Genomic DNA, 23,478 nt, shown 5'->3' on the forward strand with positions numbered 1-23,478 from the left:
CTAATGAGTCAATGCATAATTTCGCGATATAAATTAGAACATAAAACTGGCTGCGGTCATAAAAACATGTATATCGGCGGCTTGAGAATGTAGCGGCCGACGGAAAAGTGTACCGGACACGCTTTGACTCATTAGCTCGGGGCGTTCATAAACATAATACAAAGGCCGTTTTATTCGAATACAAAAGCCTCCTTATTATATACGAGCGCGACACAGGTGTCCCGTCTGAAACGGGCCTTGGGTATACATTGATAGTCTTAATGTGTATAAATTAATCGTTGATGGAGGAAAACAACAGCGGGTTCAATTCATATATAATATTATTACAAATAAACTATTCTTTGATATATCTATGCAAATACATAAACAGTATTTTTTTTAAATATCTTACAAAATGAATAACACAAATTATTTAAAATCAACTTTTTTAGTGTCTTTATCAGTCGATTGTTATTTCAATTCTTATACCATTACTAAGACTACATTTTTAAAGCATCTCCAAGCCCATGAATATCAATTAGGCCTCCACAGAGTGGCTATTTGTATTAAAAGATTTTTATTTTCACGAGAAATGGATGTTAGCTACTAGCTTAATCTATTAGATCCATACATACTCTGACTCAAACACATATTGAAAAAAATATATGTATTTACCAGACCCTGGATTTGAACGTAAGACCCAGATATTTTAAGCCAATGCGTAAACCACTAGGCTAGCCACCGTATATAGATGATTGCAAATATGTAAACTACCTAATCTAAGAAATTCATTAATGATTTATTACGTCGTGTCTTTCTGTGAGTAAATTACTTAAATCGTTAAATCTGTTTACTCTGTAGTCTAGATAAATTAAATGAAAGTTAAAAAATCAATTATTATAAAAGCTTTTAATAAATAATTATAGTACCCCACTACTGAAAAAACAAGAGACGTCACTGAATGGCAGCCTAATTAAATGATAATTTTACATTAATTAATGTTCTTTGATTTAAAGTAGATGCTAATAAATGCAATCTTGTATATTGCATGATATTATGATCCGTTCATTAAACGTAGGTATTGCAGTACTTACCTATATACTACGTAGGTACATATTATTATGTTGCATTATGGTAATATATACCTATTGATTTTATCTATAATATTGAAACCTATCATGGAATACAGTTGTACATCATCATACCTTGATTAATGTAGATGAGGAAATGACCCTCGCTTTTACAGATATGATAAATTTATTAACTTATTCATGTTAATTTAGCTCTAATTTATTTAAAACTTTAAGTATTTAAAACCACGACTTTTTCCATATGAAATACAGACAGTAAAAGTAAACAGTTACGCATAATGAAGACATAGTCTGATTCATAATTATAATAATTGTTCAATTTCTGGATAGGCGCTTCTTTACCCTCATCTGATATTTTTGATAATTATTGACACAGATTTTTTTCGATTTCTGAGCGCTTGCTTACCAACTCGCGTCTAACTTTTTATAAATTTATTTTGAATTACAAAAAATTGAAATGCCAATCTTCTAAACGACTATTGAGTTGGTAGCAATAATGAAGACTATTAGTTAGATAAGAGTACGCGATATGATAAAGGTCGCTAAACCGGTGAAAATGCACTAAGGCTCGACGAGTGGATAATTGGTAAATAAACACAGTCATACAGTGATTCCTAAGTGACACAGTACAATCATAGGTTCATTCTGAAACCAAGTAAATTAATAAACTAATCAATTTTTGCGAGAGATTGTAGCAGCGAAGAATTGTGGATCGAAAAGACTGGAAACCGACATTAGCTGATGATAAAACAAATATACATAGTCATCATGCAGAAATCGTAGGGCGATGCGTTTTTCCTTCAGTTTTATTTTCGAATCCTTCTCCCAAAGTATACACACAGAAGCGATCTCTCACCACTTTCCCTGACGTGGCTCGGAAAAAGGGAAATTGAAAATTGTGAAAAAATGTTTTCCCATCGTTTCGCGATTGGTTCAAGATGTCACCAGCTCTCTCAGTTATATTTTCCACGCCAGTCCCTCACCCCCCGCCCCATCACGCGTTGTTCGTCAGCGATACGGCTGATGGAAAGGAAGGGTTGGGCAAATATTTATTCTCATGTGTAGACTCGGCATTATACTAGCTGAGAGAATGTACCTACTTCAGAGTTTTCAAACTAAAAAAACAGAGATCCGTCTCGATCGTCTGTAATATGCTTAACCTACCACCTAACGCATGTTAATAATATTATAATCCTGGGATTTTTCAAAGTTTTTTTTATAAAATTTATATTATTATTCGACTATCAAAGTTTCTTCTTTGAGACATTATTATTTTACATTAGTATACATTTTTTCTTCTTAATTCTTACTTACCTCTTAGGTAAAACAGATATATTAATACTAACGACCGAAGGTACTTGATGGAATTTGAATTTAAATTCTAATGGATTCAAACTCTGTACTATTCCATTAAAGTCTTTTTTTGCGACCTGGGTTTCGCCTTTCGGCATCTTCAGGCGTCGTGTACACTCACCAAAGGTAAACACACACTGACAACGAACACTCTTAACTCTACCTTATATAGTAAATCAATACAATAAAGTAGGTCAAAACTCCATTACCTACCTATCTAGTCAGAGGTCCCAAAAAATACAATAAACAAATTATGAATAGTCGAAGTGTCAGTAAAAAACCTAATTAGTAAAAATCTTATCTTTTTATAACAATACACTCGATAGCATATTATTATAATAAATCATCAAAACCTAATAATAGATCATTATTCTTTATAAACAATAAAAATACTACTTTGGTGAGTATACACGACGCCTGAAGATGCCGAAAGGCGAAACCCGGGTCGCAAAAAATGACTTAAATGGAATAGTACAGAGCTTGAAGCAGATATATTATGTAATGCGGCACCTCCAAATAGGATTGCTGCCAAAAGCTGGTAAGCCAATAATTTAGGTATTTAGAGTTAACAACGGATTATGTGTCTATAATATATAAATATGTATAGTAGAAAAAAATGTTGTAAAATGGATTTTATTTAGCTTGTTATGAGCTTGAATCAAATGCCGTAGTACATAGTTGAGCCAAACTCAACGTCGCATCTTCATCTTAGATGTCACGAGAACAAATTCAATATTTGCTACAAGTATATTTTATCCATATTATGGTTACTGTAAGTATTTGTAACGTACCATAATGCCATAATTTTCATCAAATGTAGAGTACACTTTTTATAAATTGCATTAAAATTACCAAAATGTTTTAAATTATAAAGCTTTTATTGATTCTCATAACCATCAACGTACCTAATACAAAAATATGTATGGAAGATTTAATAGTTAATTACACTAAGACGTATCGTAGTATTTAATCTCATTAGTTACTTATTGAATGAACATTAACAATCGAAAGTTTATGACGTTTATAATATATGACATCACGAAGATATAGTAAAATAAGTGAGATACATCCTCTTAAACAAAATGTTATTGTATGAGTATAGATGAAGCCAAAATGTATGGAATCAATAATACAAATGGATGACTAATTTTCTTACAAATCCTAATTATAAATCTTTACACAAGAATGAAAAACTCGCAATTCAGCTACATAAAGACTCCGCTCCATCTGTAAGAAACTTCAACATCTTTAAATAAAAAAAACATCTTTTTGAAAAACCTCACACATTTTTAAAAAATCAAGTAAAAAAAGCTTGACCGAGCGGGATTCGAACTCACGTCTTTTACTTTCCGGTTGAGTATTTTCGCTTCTAAGCCATCAATTTGTTTATGATTTGTACGAATTGTTTATGATTCCTAACTACGTTTTAATTAATGTACTTACTTTAATTTTCACCAATCAAGAAACAATCTCTCATCCGGAAATTGAAAGATGTGAATTCGAGTCCCACTCGGTCCAACTTTTTTTCAAGATATATAAGTTTTTCAAAATTATGTTTTTTTTCTATACTTAATAAAGAATGTGACATTTTTCATTTGAGAGACTGAATATACATTATTGTTATTAATATGAAAATTAGTTTGGTAAAATATTATGTCTATGTCATTAAAAATATCAATATGGTATTGTAGGTACCTGATTGCAGTAGCGAGCGGTGGAGGTAGACTGTTGAGATCCGACATAAATAATGCATATTAAACTTTGCCAGACATACATATTTGTTTTTATTGAACTATGAATACAATTTGAAGATAGTGATCAATAAACTCTAACTAAACCAAACCATATTAAAGTATACTATGAGGGATCCGACAAAAATAGTTCAAAATTTTTCAGACATACTTATTTGTTTTCGTTGAATTAAGTATAGGTATATATTAAAGATGGTGTTCGTTAGTTTTTTTAAATTCATTAAAGCCTAAAACAAACCATAATCAATAAAAAAAATCTAGGTAACTATAAAATATCTAAACGGTGTATGGTTTAATGATGAACTAATATTTAATGCGTATTACTATGGTTTGAATTAGGCGGGGTTTAATTGAATTTAAAAAAACTAACAAACACAATCTACACATTGTAGTCTTAGTTCAATGAAAACAAATACGTTTGACTGACAAATTGTAGTGTGTATTATTTATGTCGGATCTTAACAGCCTACCTCCACCCTTCGCCACTGAGTACCTAGCACTGTACTTTAAAAAAATACTGAATATAAAATCTAATAATTGATTTTAATACTTAATATTAATTATAAAACAACACTTAAATAAATCCTTCGAAAGCCCTGATTATGCTTCGATAGTATATTTCTTTGAGCAACAAAATAAATAACACTTCACTAGCATTTGATGGCAATTCGCGAATATATCCAGCGAATGTTAGAATGCTTATTTTCGTATCATTGGGACATTTTTTGGAACTTTTTTTGAGTTGCGTAAAAAAATATTATATGAAGTGCTTACGTGTATCTGTCAAATGTTTATTCTAGAAGAGATTGATAGAAACAAAATATGGATGACAAATAAAATAAACATGTGCGAAGTATAAACATGAAAAATAGCTTTGCGAAAATTAGGGGCGACTGTACTATGATATTGTTAACCTAGTATGTATGTATGTTATAAAGATGGTGTATTTTAAATAATTCTTTTTCCTTAACACTGACTATTATCACCCTGGATGAAGCATACGGCTACCGCATTATATAATCAAAAATGTCTTAATTTTGTTCTGGACCATCATGTTCTGATGAGGCACAGAGAAAAATGGTATAGCGGGATTCATTTCGAAAAAAATCAGACACTCAACACTTTGAATCAAACGATGAATAGTTGTACTATAATTACGGATATTCACCTATGAGTTTATTACGTTATTTTATTTTACATTAATCAACATTGAACCAAATTGTACCGTAGGCGACATTTCAGGTATGATCAGTTCACTTAACTTGTTTTCAAATTTAACTAGATTGCGAGATGAAATAATATATTGATAGTTTTATTATTGGCGGCCAGCGCTCGGAATGGAGCGGAACGCCCCGGAGCGCCGTTCCTGTTCGTGGAATTTCCAAGGATGGCGTTCCTGTTCGTTAAAACCTCGAAAATGGCGTACCAGTTCGTAAAATAGCCGACGGACAGCGAGTCGTCTAGTAAAATCCTCAAGCGTCATACTTAATATTATTACGTTCCAGGTTAGATTTAAAATTTACGAAAATGAATTGATAGGTACAAAGGTACAAAAACATAAATATTTTTTTTTATTAAAAAATAATTTTACTGGTTTAGAACCACTGAATTTTCTATTACCCGTACATAATGTACTTAAGTTTTTTTGAAATAGTGATAGAGTAAATGTAAGACAACGTATTTGAGAACTAAGCTTTTTCAAGACAATACTGTTTTCAACGAATTTGGCATTGAATGCACTAATAGACAGACCTTTTTTCGTCAATGGTGATAAAACAATAAAATTGTATACAAAGAAATGCACTGGGTAAGATTTATTGCATTGTCGCACGCTCTTATGGGACAATAATTATTTAAAAAAAAAAAAAAAAGGTTTTTATGATTGTAAGGAAAGGTTGGAAGCTACATTGGAATGTAGATTTACTGTAGTATTAATTTATAAAATGAGAAACTAATTTTTTTCAATTTCATACATATTATTTTAATACAGTTAAGGTTAAGGTACATGCCTAAATATAGTGAGTTAATAACATAATAGTTATAATGCACACTGGAACTTTAAAATTTTTAAATGAAACACATTAAATACATATATTATCTTTACTGTATAAATGACATAATTAATTTGTTAAATATTGCACAAAAAGAACATAGTAAAAATAGTGTGAATAAAACTACGTGCCCTACCTAAGTATCTACCGAGATAGGTATACTATATCTGTCCTACCGAGGGTTGAAATTCTTGAGCACGTTTATGATCAATACGGCAGTAGTAGGCAATTGTTTTTTTGTAATGAAACTTTAAATTTTGTATCGAGGCAACCATAATTGACCGAATTGTCCATTTATCATATTATTATGTTAACGAAATTTACATGGGTTTGACGCGTTCATAGTTTTTGTATTTCTTAATGCAATCGGGGTCGTTCATTGGTCGTTTATCAATATTAAGTTGTATGCAGCCAATGATAAGCGTTTTCATCAGAGGAAGCGACAAAATTAGACTCCTTATTTTTCCAAATTTAATCATTTTAAGTTGTGTTTTTTTGGTTTCCCATTACCTAACCGGTAACCCCCATGCTTTGCTGCTCTACACTAATTTATTTTTTATATTTCTTACATTATTGATGAATTGATAAAGTTCAGCGGAAATACTTTGCAGTGAAAAACTAAGTAGGTACCGAGAGAGATGGAATAAAATAAGGGAGGCCTTCATCCAGCACTGGATCGACCAAGGTTGATGGGTTGGGTTCTAAATAATTATTATTGCATACATGAAAAAACCTAACTATTGCAGCTGCTTTGCTAAATTTTTAAATTTCCGAAAAACTTGTGCTCTGACATCGTTTAAAAACTCTTTGTAGGTACTTAATAGCTTAAATTGTTGTTTAATAATTTCTTAGGGGGTAAAATATTTCATATTAAATAGTAAATACAGTCATGATTTTCCCTGTGACCAGAATCTACGTATTCGCTGTTTTACCTACCTTCTCAACGTTACGGAATCGCCAGATAATAATTATTTATCGTAATCTATTATAATATTTTACATTGAGTGACAAAAAAAAAATCATTACCTCATATATTTTTATTGTTTTAATTTTATATGGATATTTTTCGGGTTGAATGAACTGTGTCTTTGATGGTTAAATATTTAAATAAATCAATCAGAATCCAATGGGATAAATATATGAAAAATTTCCCTGTATATAACAATTTCTATAACATTGGAAACCTATTAGAATAAATTATCCTACATGTCCACATGATGTAAATATTTTTTTTCTAATAATATGTACCTGCACTTCTGAGGTTGTTTAAAATGATTCATACTTAATAAAGAATGCTACATTTGTAAATCTTGCGTATTACATATTTTTTAAATTAATTTATTAAAAACCATGCCCTTGCTTTTTCGTATACGATGGATTTTAATTTGATTAAAAAATAGTTTACCTTAATCAAAATATTTCGAATTTACGAAAAATCAGAGCTTTGAAAAAAGCCGCATGTATTTTGTTTAAGCCGAAGTATCTTCACTCATATTTCTATCCACTCTTAGTTGCATATTTTTATTCAAACTGCTTACGAAACCAATGGGAAATTGTGATTCTATTATTTCATGTATTTTAATAATGTTTCCCTCTCCAATTAGATTCATATACGTTTAGTTATTTATATTTGTATAATTATTAATGTATTTTTAAGAAAACGATTTCGTAAACTAAAATGACTCTATATTTGTGTGTTACCACTAATTGTTATAGCCGATAGCGTATTGGGCGAAGATGATGATGAAAAAAGTACATCATGTAAAACTAAAAGTTATTTTTATGTTACAGATATTATTATATCTAATATCACACATTTTTGGAAAATTGTCGAGCGTTCCTGTTCGTGAAATTTTCCATTTCGAGCACTGTATTGGCCCTAGTTGAAATTACATTTCAACAATTTTGGGGATGTAAACCAACTTACTATGCTGCTAAAACTGCGCGACTCTCAGTCATGGCGTCCTGATGATTAATTTAAATACTTTGTGTTTTTTCGTTCCTATATTATTTCCGAACTAGAGGACCGTGTTTGGTGGTAGGATTTTGTGTACGCGCCTGTCTGACAAATAAATAGTTCTCATACCAATAACATTTTTAGCGTTGTTTATTATTGTAATCTGTATACCTAATATGAATTATTAGGCTATATCAATATAAAAGTTAATTACATATAATATGTAAATGTAGAATGACATCATTTAAAAAAAAAAATATTATGTTATTATTGGTATCATGACATCCAAATAAATATAATATGTTGTCAATCTATATTTAAATTTTTTTTATTAATGAACCCATTTAACGTAATTTCATTGGTGGCCGTGTTTATGTTAATATAAGATAATACCTAAGGATTGCATTATTATGCTGGGGATGATTGGGAAGTAGTTCTTGTTATATAACATCACCAGTTGATCAATATTAATGCTCACTCTATAAAAAAAGGGAGAATCTATAATTGCCGTTGTGTAAGAATGAAGAAATGAGTCAATTTCGATATTTCCTCGAAATACTATCCTGTTAAGTAAATTCATTCCGTCATATTTTTGGGGCAAGGAAATGAGCACCTTATCCTTAAATAAACTTAGAATTATATCTCATATCAAGTTACCGTCTGAATTTTTTTTAAATCACCGTAACCATACATAGTATTTGGCACGTCACAAACCGTGTGGAAAATTTAGTGTTAAACTACATGCGCCGTGTTATAATAACAAAATAAATGAATTAGTCAATAATAATACAATTTGTTAAGAATTTCATGTATGACCTACTAGTTTCAATTATCGCAATTAGATAGGAGACTCGTAGCATAATTGCTTAATGCACAGTTGGCGCGATACTGTATTTTTTTTTCAAAAATGACTTTTTTCTAGTGAGGTGTTTTCAAGTTATGTATGCTCAATTTATGGAATGTTACATTCTCAAAATCTTGTGAATTATTTGTTGAATAAAAGAAATGGTTTATTAAAAATGAAATAGTATTTTCAAATGCACCCAATCAATAATTAAAATCTCATCTGGTGGTTTTTCCACCATTTTAATAGAATATACCCGTTTTATGGAACATTATATAGCTTAATATTTAGAACCTTAAGAGCTTTGCCTTACACACATACCTACAAGTTTTTTTAAAATTAAAAAAACAACAATGTTCGAAATCCGTGCAATGTAAAAAGCCTATTGTAATATTATTGTTGTATACAAATTTCACTTTCATAGGTAGTTACTTTATTTATGGAATAAAACCTCTGAAATTACTGGCCGCCAAACGAACATTTTGCCTTAGACGAGTTTATTTTAACTATTTTACTCACCTGTAAAATGACACTCAAAACGGTAACCGTGCACTAAAGATAAAATTTTATTCGCGAGTTCAAACGTTATCTTGTAGGTCATAGTATATCTCCGTTTTCCCATAGAATGGCTCAGTCTTTAAAGATATTGATTTAATTTACCGACATAATATCGTTTTGCTATTAAGCACTTTGACTTTTAATCAACATAAAGGTATATGGATGTTATTAAAAATTAAAATTAAGATCTTAACTTCTAAAAACAACGTAAAACAATCATGATACTATGTGGCTGAAGGTACTTGATGGAATTTGAATTTAAATTATAATGAACTATCCATTAAAATTTATATGGTAATGGTTGAAATTGTTGCATTTGAACATGAAAAATGTTGATTTTAAAATGTGCCCATAGTGGCGGCAGCAGTTGTGTATTAGCTTTTCTTATTTACTACAATTTTTAATTTTGATTTTACGTGCCCCTCTATCACATAGGCACTTTTACTTTAAAATCATGTAAATTCAATCAACTCACACTTGATTTCATGGTGATCTAAGTCTTGGGTGATCCTGAGACATTAGCAGTCATAAAAATTACAAGATAAAAAGAACTTTTCATATACAACGTTTTTAAATTTTCTGATGAATTATTATGCTCAAACTTGTACTTGATATGAAGTAAATAAAAAACAAACAAACAAACAAATATAGAATACTGAAATGTCATTTTAACATTTCATTTTGATATCCATAGTAACGCACGTATATATTGATAATTTAGTTGCCAGGACCATTCCCTTAGCAACCAAATAATAGTCTTTTACTTTATACGGATTTTTCTCAAATAACTTATCATACAAAACAGAATTAACTGATTATGAATTCAATTCTGCTTAAAGATGGCCAAAAGTATTACAAGAATGCATTGGCATCGTGTTCTAATATATTCTAAAAGTTTCAAATGTCTAGCTAGTTGGGAAGTTAGTTAAAATCGATTGCAAGATTTGTACTGGACAAACAACCACCGGACAAACAAGAATTCGAGCTAATAAAAACGATGTAAAATTTTGATGCTTCAGAATATAAAACACAATAAAAAGATCCAGTGACACGTCCGATTAAGAACGGGTGTGGTGTGGGGCTTTCGTGGTTTGGTTGGGTCATTAACTTCAATGGATTATGCAAATGAATACCAGCCAATCATCGTGAAAACATCTGTTAATATAAGTTTCACTCTGAGGTTCTCTTTATGGAATTACATTCTTAAATTGTATTATTTTAATATTTTTTGTTCTTTTCGTACATAATAAATAATAAACGGGTGCGTTTTCAGTTAAAAATGTATCTTCATATAATTGATAATATGAGTTTATTTTTAGGAATAATAACCGTTTTTTTAGAATTAATGGAAGCTTATGCAATGAACATAAAAGTGTGCTTTCAGTAAATCGAAAGGAAAGCATTTGAAAGCACACATCGACCGTTAAGATACAATCCTGCATCTGTTTCTCTTTTCTTTATTCTGCCAGATGCACTGAAAATTTAATACAATCTCTTTCTGTATAGAATAACATAATATTATTATTTGTATACTTCGCAACATAATACTTTGATATTTTTATTACGTGCCTCAAAGTCGAGCTTTATTTTAAAGAATATAAAATCATTGGCGAAGTTCAAAAGTTTAATGTAATTATACGTATATTTATTTTAAGGAGTCCACTAAACAATAAACGATAAGCAGGCTAATTTATTTTCAAAATATTCTTCAATCACTGACAATAATATTGTAGCTATTTTATATATTGAGATTCAATTAATTTTATTAATACTGTATTATAAAAAAGTCTCTCAACTTTGCATAGATGTTAATGCAAGCAATAAATTATGAGCACGTCACGTGAGTACGTGTGATCTCACGTATGTTCACACCACTAGAAAAAGTGTGTAATTTTGTTTTACTTGGTATTTAAAATGTTATCAAACCGATTTTTTTATCAAGTTGCACATTTTAAGCAGAAAACGAATAGTGTCCGTTAACAATATCTACTAAAATGTATGAGAACTACACTAAGGTCACCTCACGCGTAGCACGCCATACTACCAACCTTATGTGGGACAGAACGTTTTTATTTTTATTTTGTGAAAATTTATACATTTCAAGTCACGTAATTTCACGTATCTTTGTTTTTAGGGAGCTACAAATGACAAGTAATTGACACAATGTTTTTGTAGTTTATTTATTTAAAAAAAAACACTGAGTACATAACAAATTATTAATTTGAGATGTTCACAACATGACATTAAGAATAAAAAGTACAGGAAAATCAACTTAGTAAAGAAAAAACAAAGCAAAAAATAATTTCATAGCAAAAGAAATAAAATAAAAAAAACAATATTTCAAGAAAAATAAAAATTAAACAATAAAATATAATTTTAAAAATAAAATACATAATGCATCGCTAAAAATATCTACCTAGGGAGTGCATTGACCAGCAGCACAGCCCTCGCTATTGGTGCCTGGTGAGCTTGATATGAGGAAACAGCTTTCACCCAAAATAGGTCATGACCGTGACCACGCAAGTAATTGACGGGAGCGTAACAATTCAAATTTTCCAGAATATTTGAGTGGAAACTATACCACGTGAGAGCAAAGAAAATGCTTTAAGAACAGAACTGACCAACGAGCTTCAAGAGAATGAAAGGCGAGCATGCCTTGAAGAAAGATAGTCGAAAATACTCGTTTGAGAAACTGCCAAAACGAAAATAATTATAGTAATAGTTGTCAGTTTCATTATTGAATATCGTAGTAGTTTTAGCATGAGCTTATGTGATGTGATGCTAATGTTTTTTTAACATAACATTCCCAAGTTGACTTACATTTTTATATTTGTAAAAATCTTAAAAATATCATCTTAATAAATGTACTATATCGGTAAATTATTACGAATAAACAAGTCTACTCTTTGCGATCTCCGATTATTCGAAAAAATATTAATATTATTAATTTATTTTTATCAATTATTATGGATAGAAGAAAGGCGTATAAAGAAAATGATGGAGTATACTTATTTAGAATACAATCGATTTCTTTTTTAACATACCACTGAGAATTATTTAGATCTAAAAGCTACAAGTTAAGTTACGACTAACTGATGCAATTTATTTTGTACGAAATGTTTTGTAGAAATTAAACTGTTTATAACTAGTAAACTGTTTCCAATGAAATTATTGGATTAAACTAAATTCTAAACACCTATATAAGAGTAGACCTACATAATAAAATATTGTAAGATATTCAGCTTTAGTAATCTAATATATAAAAATTAATATTTGTTTGTTTGTTTGTTTGTGTGTTTGTTTGTTTGTTTGTTTGTTCGTATTTAATGCGCAGCCATACCGTTCATCCGATTGCGATAAAACTTTGTCAACTTATTGCTTGCACTTGCGCAAAGAGTATTGGCTATACTAATATATAAAAATGAATGTTTGTCTGTCTGTATGTATGTCTGTCTGTCTGTCTGTCCCATATGCGTTCCTATACCATTCATCCGATTGCGATGAAATTTTAGTAAGTGGTTGTATGCACACCCATGAAGGTTTCTGAATTAGAAAAATCATCATCTTCTTCTTCTTCTTCTTTCTATTTTCTTTTATTCGTATGGTTCCTATACCATTCATCCGATTGCAATGAAACTTTCATCAGTTGTTGTGGTAACACCCGTAAAAGTTTCTGAATTAGTACAACCATCTTTTTCTTCTTCTTCTTCATTCTATCTTCTTTTATTCGTATGGTCCCTATATCATTCATCTGATTGCGATGACACTTTCGTCAGTGGTTGTGCCAACACCCGCGAAGGTTTCTGAATTTGTACAACCATCTTCTTCTTTTTCTTCATTATATCTTCTTTCATTCGTATGGATCCTATACCATTCATCCGATTGCGATGAAACCTTCGTCAGTCGTTGTGGTTACACCCGTAAAGGTTTCTGAATTAGTACAACCATCTTCTTCTTCTTCTTCATTCTATCTTCTTTTATTCGTATGGTCCCTATATCATTCATCCGATTGCGATGAAACTTTCGTCAGTGGTTGTGCCAACACCCGCGAAAGTTTCTGAATCACTTTCTTCTTCTTCTTCATTATATCTTCTTTTATTCGTATGGTTCCTATACCATTCATCCGATTGCTATGAAACCTTCGTCAGTTGTTGTGGTAACACCCGCAAAGGTTTCTGAATTAGTACAACCATCTTCTTTTTCTTCTTCTTCTATTCTATATTCTTCTATTCGTATGCGTTCCTATTCCATTCATCCGATTGCAATAAAACTTTCGTCAGTAATTTTGCCAACACCTGCGAAGGTTTCTGAATTAGTACAACCATCTTCTTCTTCTATTCTATCTTCCTCTATTTGTATGCGTTCCTATTCCATTCATCCGATTGCAATAAAACTTTCGTCAGTAATTGTGCCAACACCCGCGAAGGTTTCTGAATTAGTACAACCATCTTCTTCTTCTATTCCATCTTCTTCTATTCGTATGCGTTCCTATACCATTCACCTGACTGCAATGAAATTTTGATCAAGTGTTGTGCTCACGCCCGCAAAGGTTTATGAATTGATACAACTATTTTCTTCTTCTAATTCTTCTACTCTATCTTCTTCTATTCGTATGCGTTCTTATACCATTCATCCGATTGTGATGACATTTTGACCAGTTGTTGTGCGCATGCCCGCAAAGGTTTCTGAATTAGTACAACCGTCTTCTTCTTCTTCTATTCGTATGCGTTCCAATACCATTCATCCGATTGCAATGAAATTTTGATTAAGTATTATGCTCACGCCCGCAAAGGTTTCTGAATTGATACAACCATTTCTTCTTCTTTTTCATCTATTCTATCTTCTTCTATTCGTATGCGTTCCTATACCATTCCTCCAATTGCAATGAAATTTTGATCAAGTGTTGTGCTCACGCCCGCAAAGGTTTATGAATTGATACAACTATTTTCTTCTTCTTTTTCTTCTATTCTATCTTCTTCTATTCGTATGCGTTCTTATACTATTCATCCGATTGCGATGACATTTTGACCAGTTGTTGTTCGCACGCCCGCAAAGGTTTCTGAATTGGTACAACCGTCTTCTTCTTCTTCTATTCGTATGCGTTCCTATATCATTCATCTGATTGCAATAAAATTTTGATTAAGTATTATGCTCACGCCCGCAAAGGTTTCTGAATTGATACAACCATGTCTTCTTCTTTTTCATCTATTCTATCTTCTTCTATTTGTATGCATTCTTATACCATTCATCTGATTGCGATGAAATTTTGACAAGTTGTTGTGCGCACGCCCGCAAAGGTTTCTGAATTAGTACAACCATCTTCTTCTTCTTCTATTCGTATGCGTTCCTATACCGTTCATCCGTTTACAATGAAACTTTGGTGAGTTGTCGTGCGCATGCTCACGAAGATTTCTGAATTAGAAAATCATCATCTTCTTCTATTCGTATGAGTTCCTATACCATTCATCCGATTGCGATGAAACTTTTCTCAGAAGTTGTGCGCACACCTGCAAAAAAAAAAACTCTAAATTAGTATTGTATAAAATACAAAGTTTGTTGTTTGTTTGTTCCATCCAATTTTGGTTTTTTACTGCATATTAATAACATTAATAACGTTTGCATATTTTGGATTCGATTTTAGTGAAGTATTCTTTTGTTTGATCTTTACTCCTATTAGAATTATTTTCATATTGCCATATTGTATTACTAATATTAAAAAAATAATTACCTCTTAATTTTTTTAAATATCTAAGATAAATATAACCACGAAGCAACCCTGTGCGAAGCTGGGTACTTCAGCTAGTGTTTAATAATTTATACCAGATATAAATTATTTTTTCAGCAAAGCAAGTATAGTTTATATAATCTGTAGAACGTAGCAAATTTAATGATAGATAAATAATTGTATGAAGAAGGCTTGAATTAAATTATCCTATATAAACATTTCCATGGAAGAAGTAATACGTATTAAGGAACAAAGGATTCATATGATTGATAATAATAGCATAATTGGTGTGCATCTAAGAAATTCTGAGACAGCATAATGCGTTGCTTCCTGCGAAGAGTTAGTTCTACTAAAAGATATCTATCACTAGGATTTCACCGCTTAAACTTTAAATTACGCTTTTGCGAAATTGAAATAAACCAGGATGTGTTAATATGGATCATAATTCCTTTAATTACTTACAAGATTATAATGTTATACATATTATCACGATGAGAAACAAAATCCTTTGTTACTGATCATATATTAATTTCACTTGGGCTATATAATAATATAATATGTGTGTATATCTTTCAATTGCCAAAACAATATTTGATCAATTTCCCATCTATCCAGAAACTTATAATTCAGTAAATAGGCGCTAATTCGATCACTGTGTTTTTTATTACAAGTCGAAGACGGTGGTTCTAATATTATGGAGTCCCAATGCAAGGTTAAAAAAAATATTTTTTTGTTATGGTAGGTACTATCGATTAGAAATGGATTTAGTCAGTTTTTAGATACATATAAATTGGGCGAAAATTCACCAAATGTTGAAATATTAAATACTATTTTTTTATAGATTTTATATAAAATACCTTGTATCTTAACCATTCAAAATTATGGATCAATAAATCAGTGAGCATATCGTCGTCGCCATTATGGCGAGAAGAATTCTCAAAACGAAACATTGACTAGACGTTTGATTGGTCATTTTGATGAACAGACCTTAGTAAGTAACTTTTTACGAACTGGCAGACTCCCTTCCATTGGTAAAGAAGCCACAGCCGAGGGTGTGAGGGAGAGTGTTGAAGAAGACGTTGTACATTTTTCCGTATAAAATCCAGCTGAAACAAAATCTGAACCCACCAGATAATGCCGACAGATTGCATAATTATTGCAACCCCTTCGTGACTCTTGGCCCTATATTATTTAGTTGACATTTTTGTATAGTGTTTGTTATAATGAGCAAAATAATACTTTTCGTTTATAGCCATGACATCTACGTTGACAAAGTATTATAATAATATGATAATATCTGACGAAGAAGATACAAAGGGTTGTATGAAATGTGACGTAATTTAGACAGAGAGGTAAAATATTTTGTGATTGTGACGGGTGTCAAATTACAGGAAATATCATGTGACATTATTAGTGGAATAGTTATTATGATATTCAGTTAATAATATATACTTTGAAGCCACGTGTATAGTTAAATATGGGTTGGAGCATTAAAAATAGTTTTTGTGTAGTTCTTTAATATACCACTGGGTACATATTTTAATAAAATAAAATGACTTTCAAGTTTTTGAGAGTGAAGAATTCTCTTTTTTCACGTAACATCGGTACAGGATTGGTTCACGTTAAAGACAAAAACGCCGTGACTATGCAAGACACGTAGGGGAAGAGATGAAAACTACCGTTTCCCATGTTGAAATTTAAGATCGAGAGCTGATGGAAATCGCAAAGTTAACAGGAAATCTTACGATGTGCAATAGCATCACGAAAGAAAAAATAATATACCGTATTAAAAATATTTTGTAAATATTAAGTATGTACGAGAGTAGTAAAGAGTGCTTCAAAAACTGTATAAATATTATAATGTATTATTTTTACGCATATAATGAAATAAGTAGGATAGAATAACTGTGAAAGTAATCTTCCAATCCGATGTGTAAAAAATTTATCGTTATGGAAAATACGTGAATTATATTGTCATCTCAATACTACAACTAGATAACTACTCTGATTTGCTCATTGTTTCGTAGTGTCAAGTTATAGCAAACTCGGTAAGGAGCTGACCTCAATAATAACTTCTGCATATTCGTTTTTGACTTAATCATCCATTGATGCAAACGCCAGATAATAACTGACTCGATTATTTCAATAAAAAGAATATTATTTTGATTGTATAAATAGCGAATAATAATTCATCGGAAATGTCACTCAAATATACGTTTCTGGCCTGTTACTATCTCAATCTCCGTATCGTCCCGCACAACATCTCATTGTATCAAAATTCGGACCTCGAAACATTATCATAAGTATTGTAACATAACTACTATAACATACTATTGTACAGACCGTTACGCCGCTAATAAAACTCGCTCCTCCATCCATCGGAGCAACTACCAAATCTCAGCTTCTCATCTTTCCTTCTGACGACCTCTTCGTCCACCACACCATGACTTCCACAACGATGACCCTCCACAAATATATGGCATTTAAAAAAATACTTAACTACGCATTTGAATATGATATCGTCACTTCAATACTACAACTTTACTAGATATCTTTGATTTGGTCATTGTTGAAAAAATTAAATCTAAACTTTACTTGATAAACATAAATCTAGGCTATAGGTACTTATAATTTAAAATATGAATGGAAAATTGTACTTGTTTACTTCGGAATAATTAAATAATGTTTAATTGCAGGAAAAAATGTTGTAGATATATTAATTATTTTTTTTAATGCATTTATGGTTTTAAAGTTATCCAATATTATCAAAATAATAGAGTTCCCATTAATTTCTGACTAACCTAGTTTTATCATTTTGTAGAGAAGGAAATATAGAATATTATTCAATAACTAACTCAAAAACGGTGACAATTAAGTTATCTAGTTGTAGTATTGAGGTGACGATAATATAATATTGTGTATATTATGATCGCTTTTTCAAATGTCTCTCATAATTTAATGACATAGTTTTTAGATTAAGGCAAATATTACTCTCCGTGAGGCTTATGAAGGAATACAGTAAGCGCTAGGTTTCTGTACCGCCACTAGACGAGATGATCGGATAACGTCAAAGGAAAGCTCGGGATGGAGATTTTACGATGATGAATGACGTACCACATGCGTTATTGCGAGTTTAAAAACTATATTTTTCGAATTCAATGTCATGCCTAACTCACAACTATAATTTTATTCATACTGATAATAAAAGTTTTTTGCCAGACCGGTGACACTTTTTAATTAACATAGGTAAGGATTGACAGAATATTTTAACAAAGTAAAGTAAACTAATTACACGAAAGTACCTTGAAACATATAATATGTATTAAGTATATTATTAAAAAGTTTAAGTACATCGTAATATTTTTTTTATTAATTCTTTGCCGATTTTTTTTCAATAGGTCGTCCTAAGTTACATTCTTGTCAACACTGTTTGAAAGATCCCTCATCTTACCTTTACCACTTATCGTTATCCATTTTTCTGCATTACCTAATAGATTTTCATCATTGTGGAGGACAGGTGCCTCGTTAAAAGCGATCGTTAAACGGAGCCTATTTTTGTTTTAAGAGGCCACTCGCTGACTTTGATCCAATTTGTGGGATGCTACTTAAAACTCAGTAATTGATCAATTTCACCAAAAAAACAGCAGCTATTTTCTAAGTAGACTTAACATGGACCATCAGAATTTATATCTCTTTTGTCTGATGTGTAAATATTAATGTATCTATTTATTTAATTGAATATTATTGTTATTAGAAATAACGTAATGAGATAATACGATGGTTGTGAAAAAACTGTGAAAGGGATTATTCACCATGTTTTTGGCAATATAGACCACAATTCTTATAAAGTTACTCCACATAATATATCTTTATATGACACTAGCTTATCTGTCTTTCACAGAAAAATCTCTAGATAGATATGGTCATAGATTATATAGATAGAAGATGAAAGTTTTATAATATTTATGTTGACTGTGTATTAATATTTTTTTCAATTAAAAATATTTTTTTTAATCGCGTTTCTTCAAAAATGGCCGCCATATCAGTTACTACACCTTCTCGTTAAGAGCAATCTCTTACTTAAAATACATATTTAAAAAAGGTTGCATGATTTTTTAAAACACGTCAGCTATAATAATTTTTTTGTAACGGTTATTTTGGTCGTGTATTGTATGGACTTACAAAAATATTTAAGAGTCGTTTTTTTTAAATTCACCATCCCGAAAAATAGTCTGACTCCTAAATTACTAGTATTAAAATTCGATTGCGACCAATTTAGGAAACATGACCAGTATTTTGGTTGTAGGGTAGATTTTTGGAAGATCCTCTTTCTAAACGTCGACAATAGGTGTGGATGTGATGTAGGTATGCCAAGATTTCCAAGTTTGGTATTTTTTTAAAAAGTGCAATTTTCCTCTAAAAAACTATTTCCTAAAGATCATCGCTATTTTAAATTACTGGTCCATACAATATTGGTAGTAAATATTAAAAATACAGGCGTAGTTGATGGGTACATGTATTATAATAGTTAAAAATTAGGTATACACAACGAATAGAAAGACGTATCACACAATGTTTATTGTTTAGCGTGTTTTAATAAGGCTATTGCGTAAGAAAGAAACATCCAATTTTCTTTGATAATTGTTACGTAACTTCCGTTAAGTACTTACTTTGAAGGTTTTTACTTGCGCAAGTAGGTACTAACTATCGCTTTACGAACTGTTTACAATATCCCATGTTTCTCCCGAATGCCTGGTATGCCCACATGCGCCCGAAGAATGACATAGTTAACCAAACTTGAGCCGGCATGAAAGTTGAACCTGCGCTAAAGCACCCGAAGAACTTTTATTGCAGGAGTAATCAAATTGCAAAAGCTCCAGCTTCATACGATTTCCACTAAATGTAAAAAAAAAACAGATTAATATCGTTTCAAATTTAGATGCACTAAACTATATTTGACTATTTTTGCAAATGAATTGATATGAAATGATATTTTGTATCGAATTCTACCTTATTCTATCTCACCTCACCTATCTCAAAGTAGGTACCTGCATTTCATCATTAGACATGAATAATTGTTTCTCTAAACTATAAATGAGTTCTTTTTCGTTTATTTAAAGTGTAGTAGAAACGTAAAAGCCCTAACCGTTTTAATCATTAAAGAATGATTATTAAAATAAATATAACCTGACGTTGATATGTTTGACGAGATTGCTCGCAGAACCAAACTGGCATGGATTGCATTTGGGTATATTATGAATAGTATCTTCAAAAGTGACCTCCTTTTGTATCTTATGCATAAAATGTTACGTAATAATGAAATTATCCCACCAGGCTTATAATGTCGTAGGTCCCAGAATAAAATGCCAGAATTAGCAAAAATTGTTTGCTTGGAACCAGAGTATAGAATTAATAGTTTGAACAAGTGGCTAATATCCATTTTTCATAAAACAAAAATTTATTAAGAAACCTCTTCGTGAGGCGGCCCAGACCCACAAAGGATTATATGGCCAATTAAAAAATAAATAACAGCAAACTCTATATTTTACTATGTTTGAATATTAGTCTTCTGGCCCAATCATTAGTTGCGTTCTTCTGTCGTAGGGTAAGTTTCTCGAGCAAAGCATAGTTTTTTTCTATTTTGAAACGGAGAGCTTGCATTTTCCCGCCAAACGCCATTTGCTGACTGAAATATTTTTGCTCTTACTGCACGCTAGTTTTTGATATTTTCAACAAACTGAATGGGCACTTTTTAATAATGTTATTCTCAAATATTGTACATTGCAGAAGTATCAACGAATGCATAGTAGTTAATAATTTCTTTTAGATTATTTTAAGATACTTAAATTATTAAAAGAAATCCAGTAATAATTAATGATTATCAAAAAATATCTCGTTAGCCAATCAAATAACTCACATTCACATTAATTTACTTATTATGTAGTTCAACTATATATTTTCTGTAAAGAACTATTTTACTAGTAATAACTAATAAAATAATATAAAACATAGATATTATTACCTAGTTGAGAATGACCACTGCATGCTGTAGGCTTGGAGTATCCTCAAAAACATACAATAATGTTTCAAAAAATCGTAGAGATTGATCTACGTTACTTTATTCGCAGGACGTTTTAAATACTTAAGATAAAAAATAATATATAGAAAATTGTAGGTATGTTTTTAACAGCATCACTATAATAAAAAAAATATAGATATATTCAATTTTAACTCAATTAAGAATGTACGTTCTCCATTGGGAATAAATGACTTTGAAAGCTTCAAATTTTAGAGCGGTAATAAAAATTTATTAAGCAGATATCTATTAGTAGTAATTAGATATTGTTCCGTTATTTGAAAAACTGAATTACTACTGATTTCTAACAAAAATCACGCATTGGTTATTAGTATTACTAAAGAATAAATTACAAATTTAATGGAGAAAAAAATATACTGGAACCTCAGTTTCAATTAACTTACTCGTATTCTATTTTCAATAAATAAAAACAATACTGTACGGGAAAGTTTATACATTTTTAATTACCATTAGAATTTGAATGAAAATTATATAAGGAATAGCTGTATACTGCAGAGTAAATTTAGACTAGTCTATAGATAAATAATAACAAGATAAAAAGAACTTTTTATATACAACGTTTTTAAATTTTCTGTTGAATCATATCGTCACTGTTCTGGCAGAAGACACTAATTCGAAAAAATGACATATTGAGTTAGTTATACCAAAATGTTCCTTATTTCAAACTTTACCGTCTGGAAAAACACACTAATTTTTATAAAATATACATTTACTTAAAAACAGTTTTGTGCAAACGCACTAAATGAAAAATTACGAAATGTGCCTGGAAGTAACAACTAATTGAGTTAGTGTTTTCTGCCAGAACCATTTTTGCTTTTCACCTTATACTGGCAAGCGACTTAGTGTCTATATTCTCTACATTCTACAACAATATAATCTGAGAGATTGAAAGAGCCTGATTAGCAATTATAAATATTGCTTTTAATCATCATACTCTTTTTATTTACTCAATTATTATTTTATAATCAAAATCGACAACAAGCCACTGATGTATAAGATACATTAAAAAGATTATTTACATGTAGTCCAGGTGCGTTACCTAACAACCCGTATACATAATCAGAGAGACATACTTTCTTCTGTGATTTGTTTACTTGAGATAATAGTATGCACGAAAGGTTATGGTACCAGGTCGGGAAGTGGTCGTGACATCCAATCCTCACCTCCGTAACTTGGTACTTGATCAGAATCCCGCGCGTACATCGGATTCATCGGAATCATATAAAGTTTGTTTTGCAATTTGTCTACCTGAGACGATAGTATACACGAAAAGATATAGCACCATGCCAAGGAGTCGATGTGGCTCTCACTCCTCACATCCTCGATGGGCACAGCAAGCGCACCTCTGATTCACCTGTACAATATGATATACCTACACGGTCTATTTTGTAATTTGCGTACCTAAGACGATAGCAAGTAATACACGAAAAGTCACGGTAGCAGCATCGGAAGTAGTCGTGAATCCAACTCCTCACTACTTAACTTGGAACTATAATTACACTGTGTGAGCATCTTAGTTTCGTATGTATATGAGAGACACAGTATGACTGTGTATATTATTTAACGCTGGCCATTGTCAAGAATATAGGCATGGTGCCATTGTATCCAGCCAGTGTATTGGTTACTTTGGTGTTAGCATCATTCTTCTTCTTCATAGTAGGAACCTCATGGCCGAAGGTCGTGACTTGTATGGGCTCCACCTCTCTGTATTCCTCCAACTTCGTGTTCGAATTAACTACGAATTCAATATGTGCTTTTACTAACAAAGCTCACGTGACTCTTCTAACATGAAAGACGCAGTTGTTTCATTTGTGATATATCTACCTGTGGCAATAGGAAACCAGGTCATGTTTCCAGTCGTAGAAGTGGTCATGCCTTTCACGAATCACCACCTAACTTGACTACATGCACATGGTTAATTTTCTATTAAGCCACTGCTGATACACTTTTTCGTAATAATTATGAGAGATGCAATTTGTTTTATGATTCGTCTGCAAGAGCCATATGCAGTAACTCAATTGATATTTTTTGGGACAACAAGGTGTCTGTTGGTGGATGTGTATTCGATGAAA

This window comes from Rhyacophila brunnea, unplaced genomic scaffold (genome assembly GCF_057557595.1).
Source record: "Rhyacophila brunnea isolate RB1 unplaced genomic scaffold, BYU_Rbru_1.0 scaffold_5, whole genome shotgun sequence".
NCBI classification, from domain to species: Eukaryota; Metazoa; Arthropoda; class Insecta; order Trichoptera; family Rhyacophilidae; genus Rhyacophila; species Rhyacophila brunnea.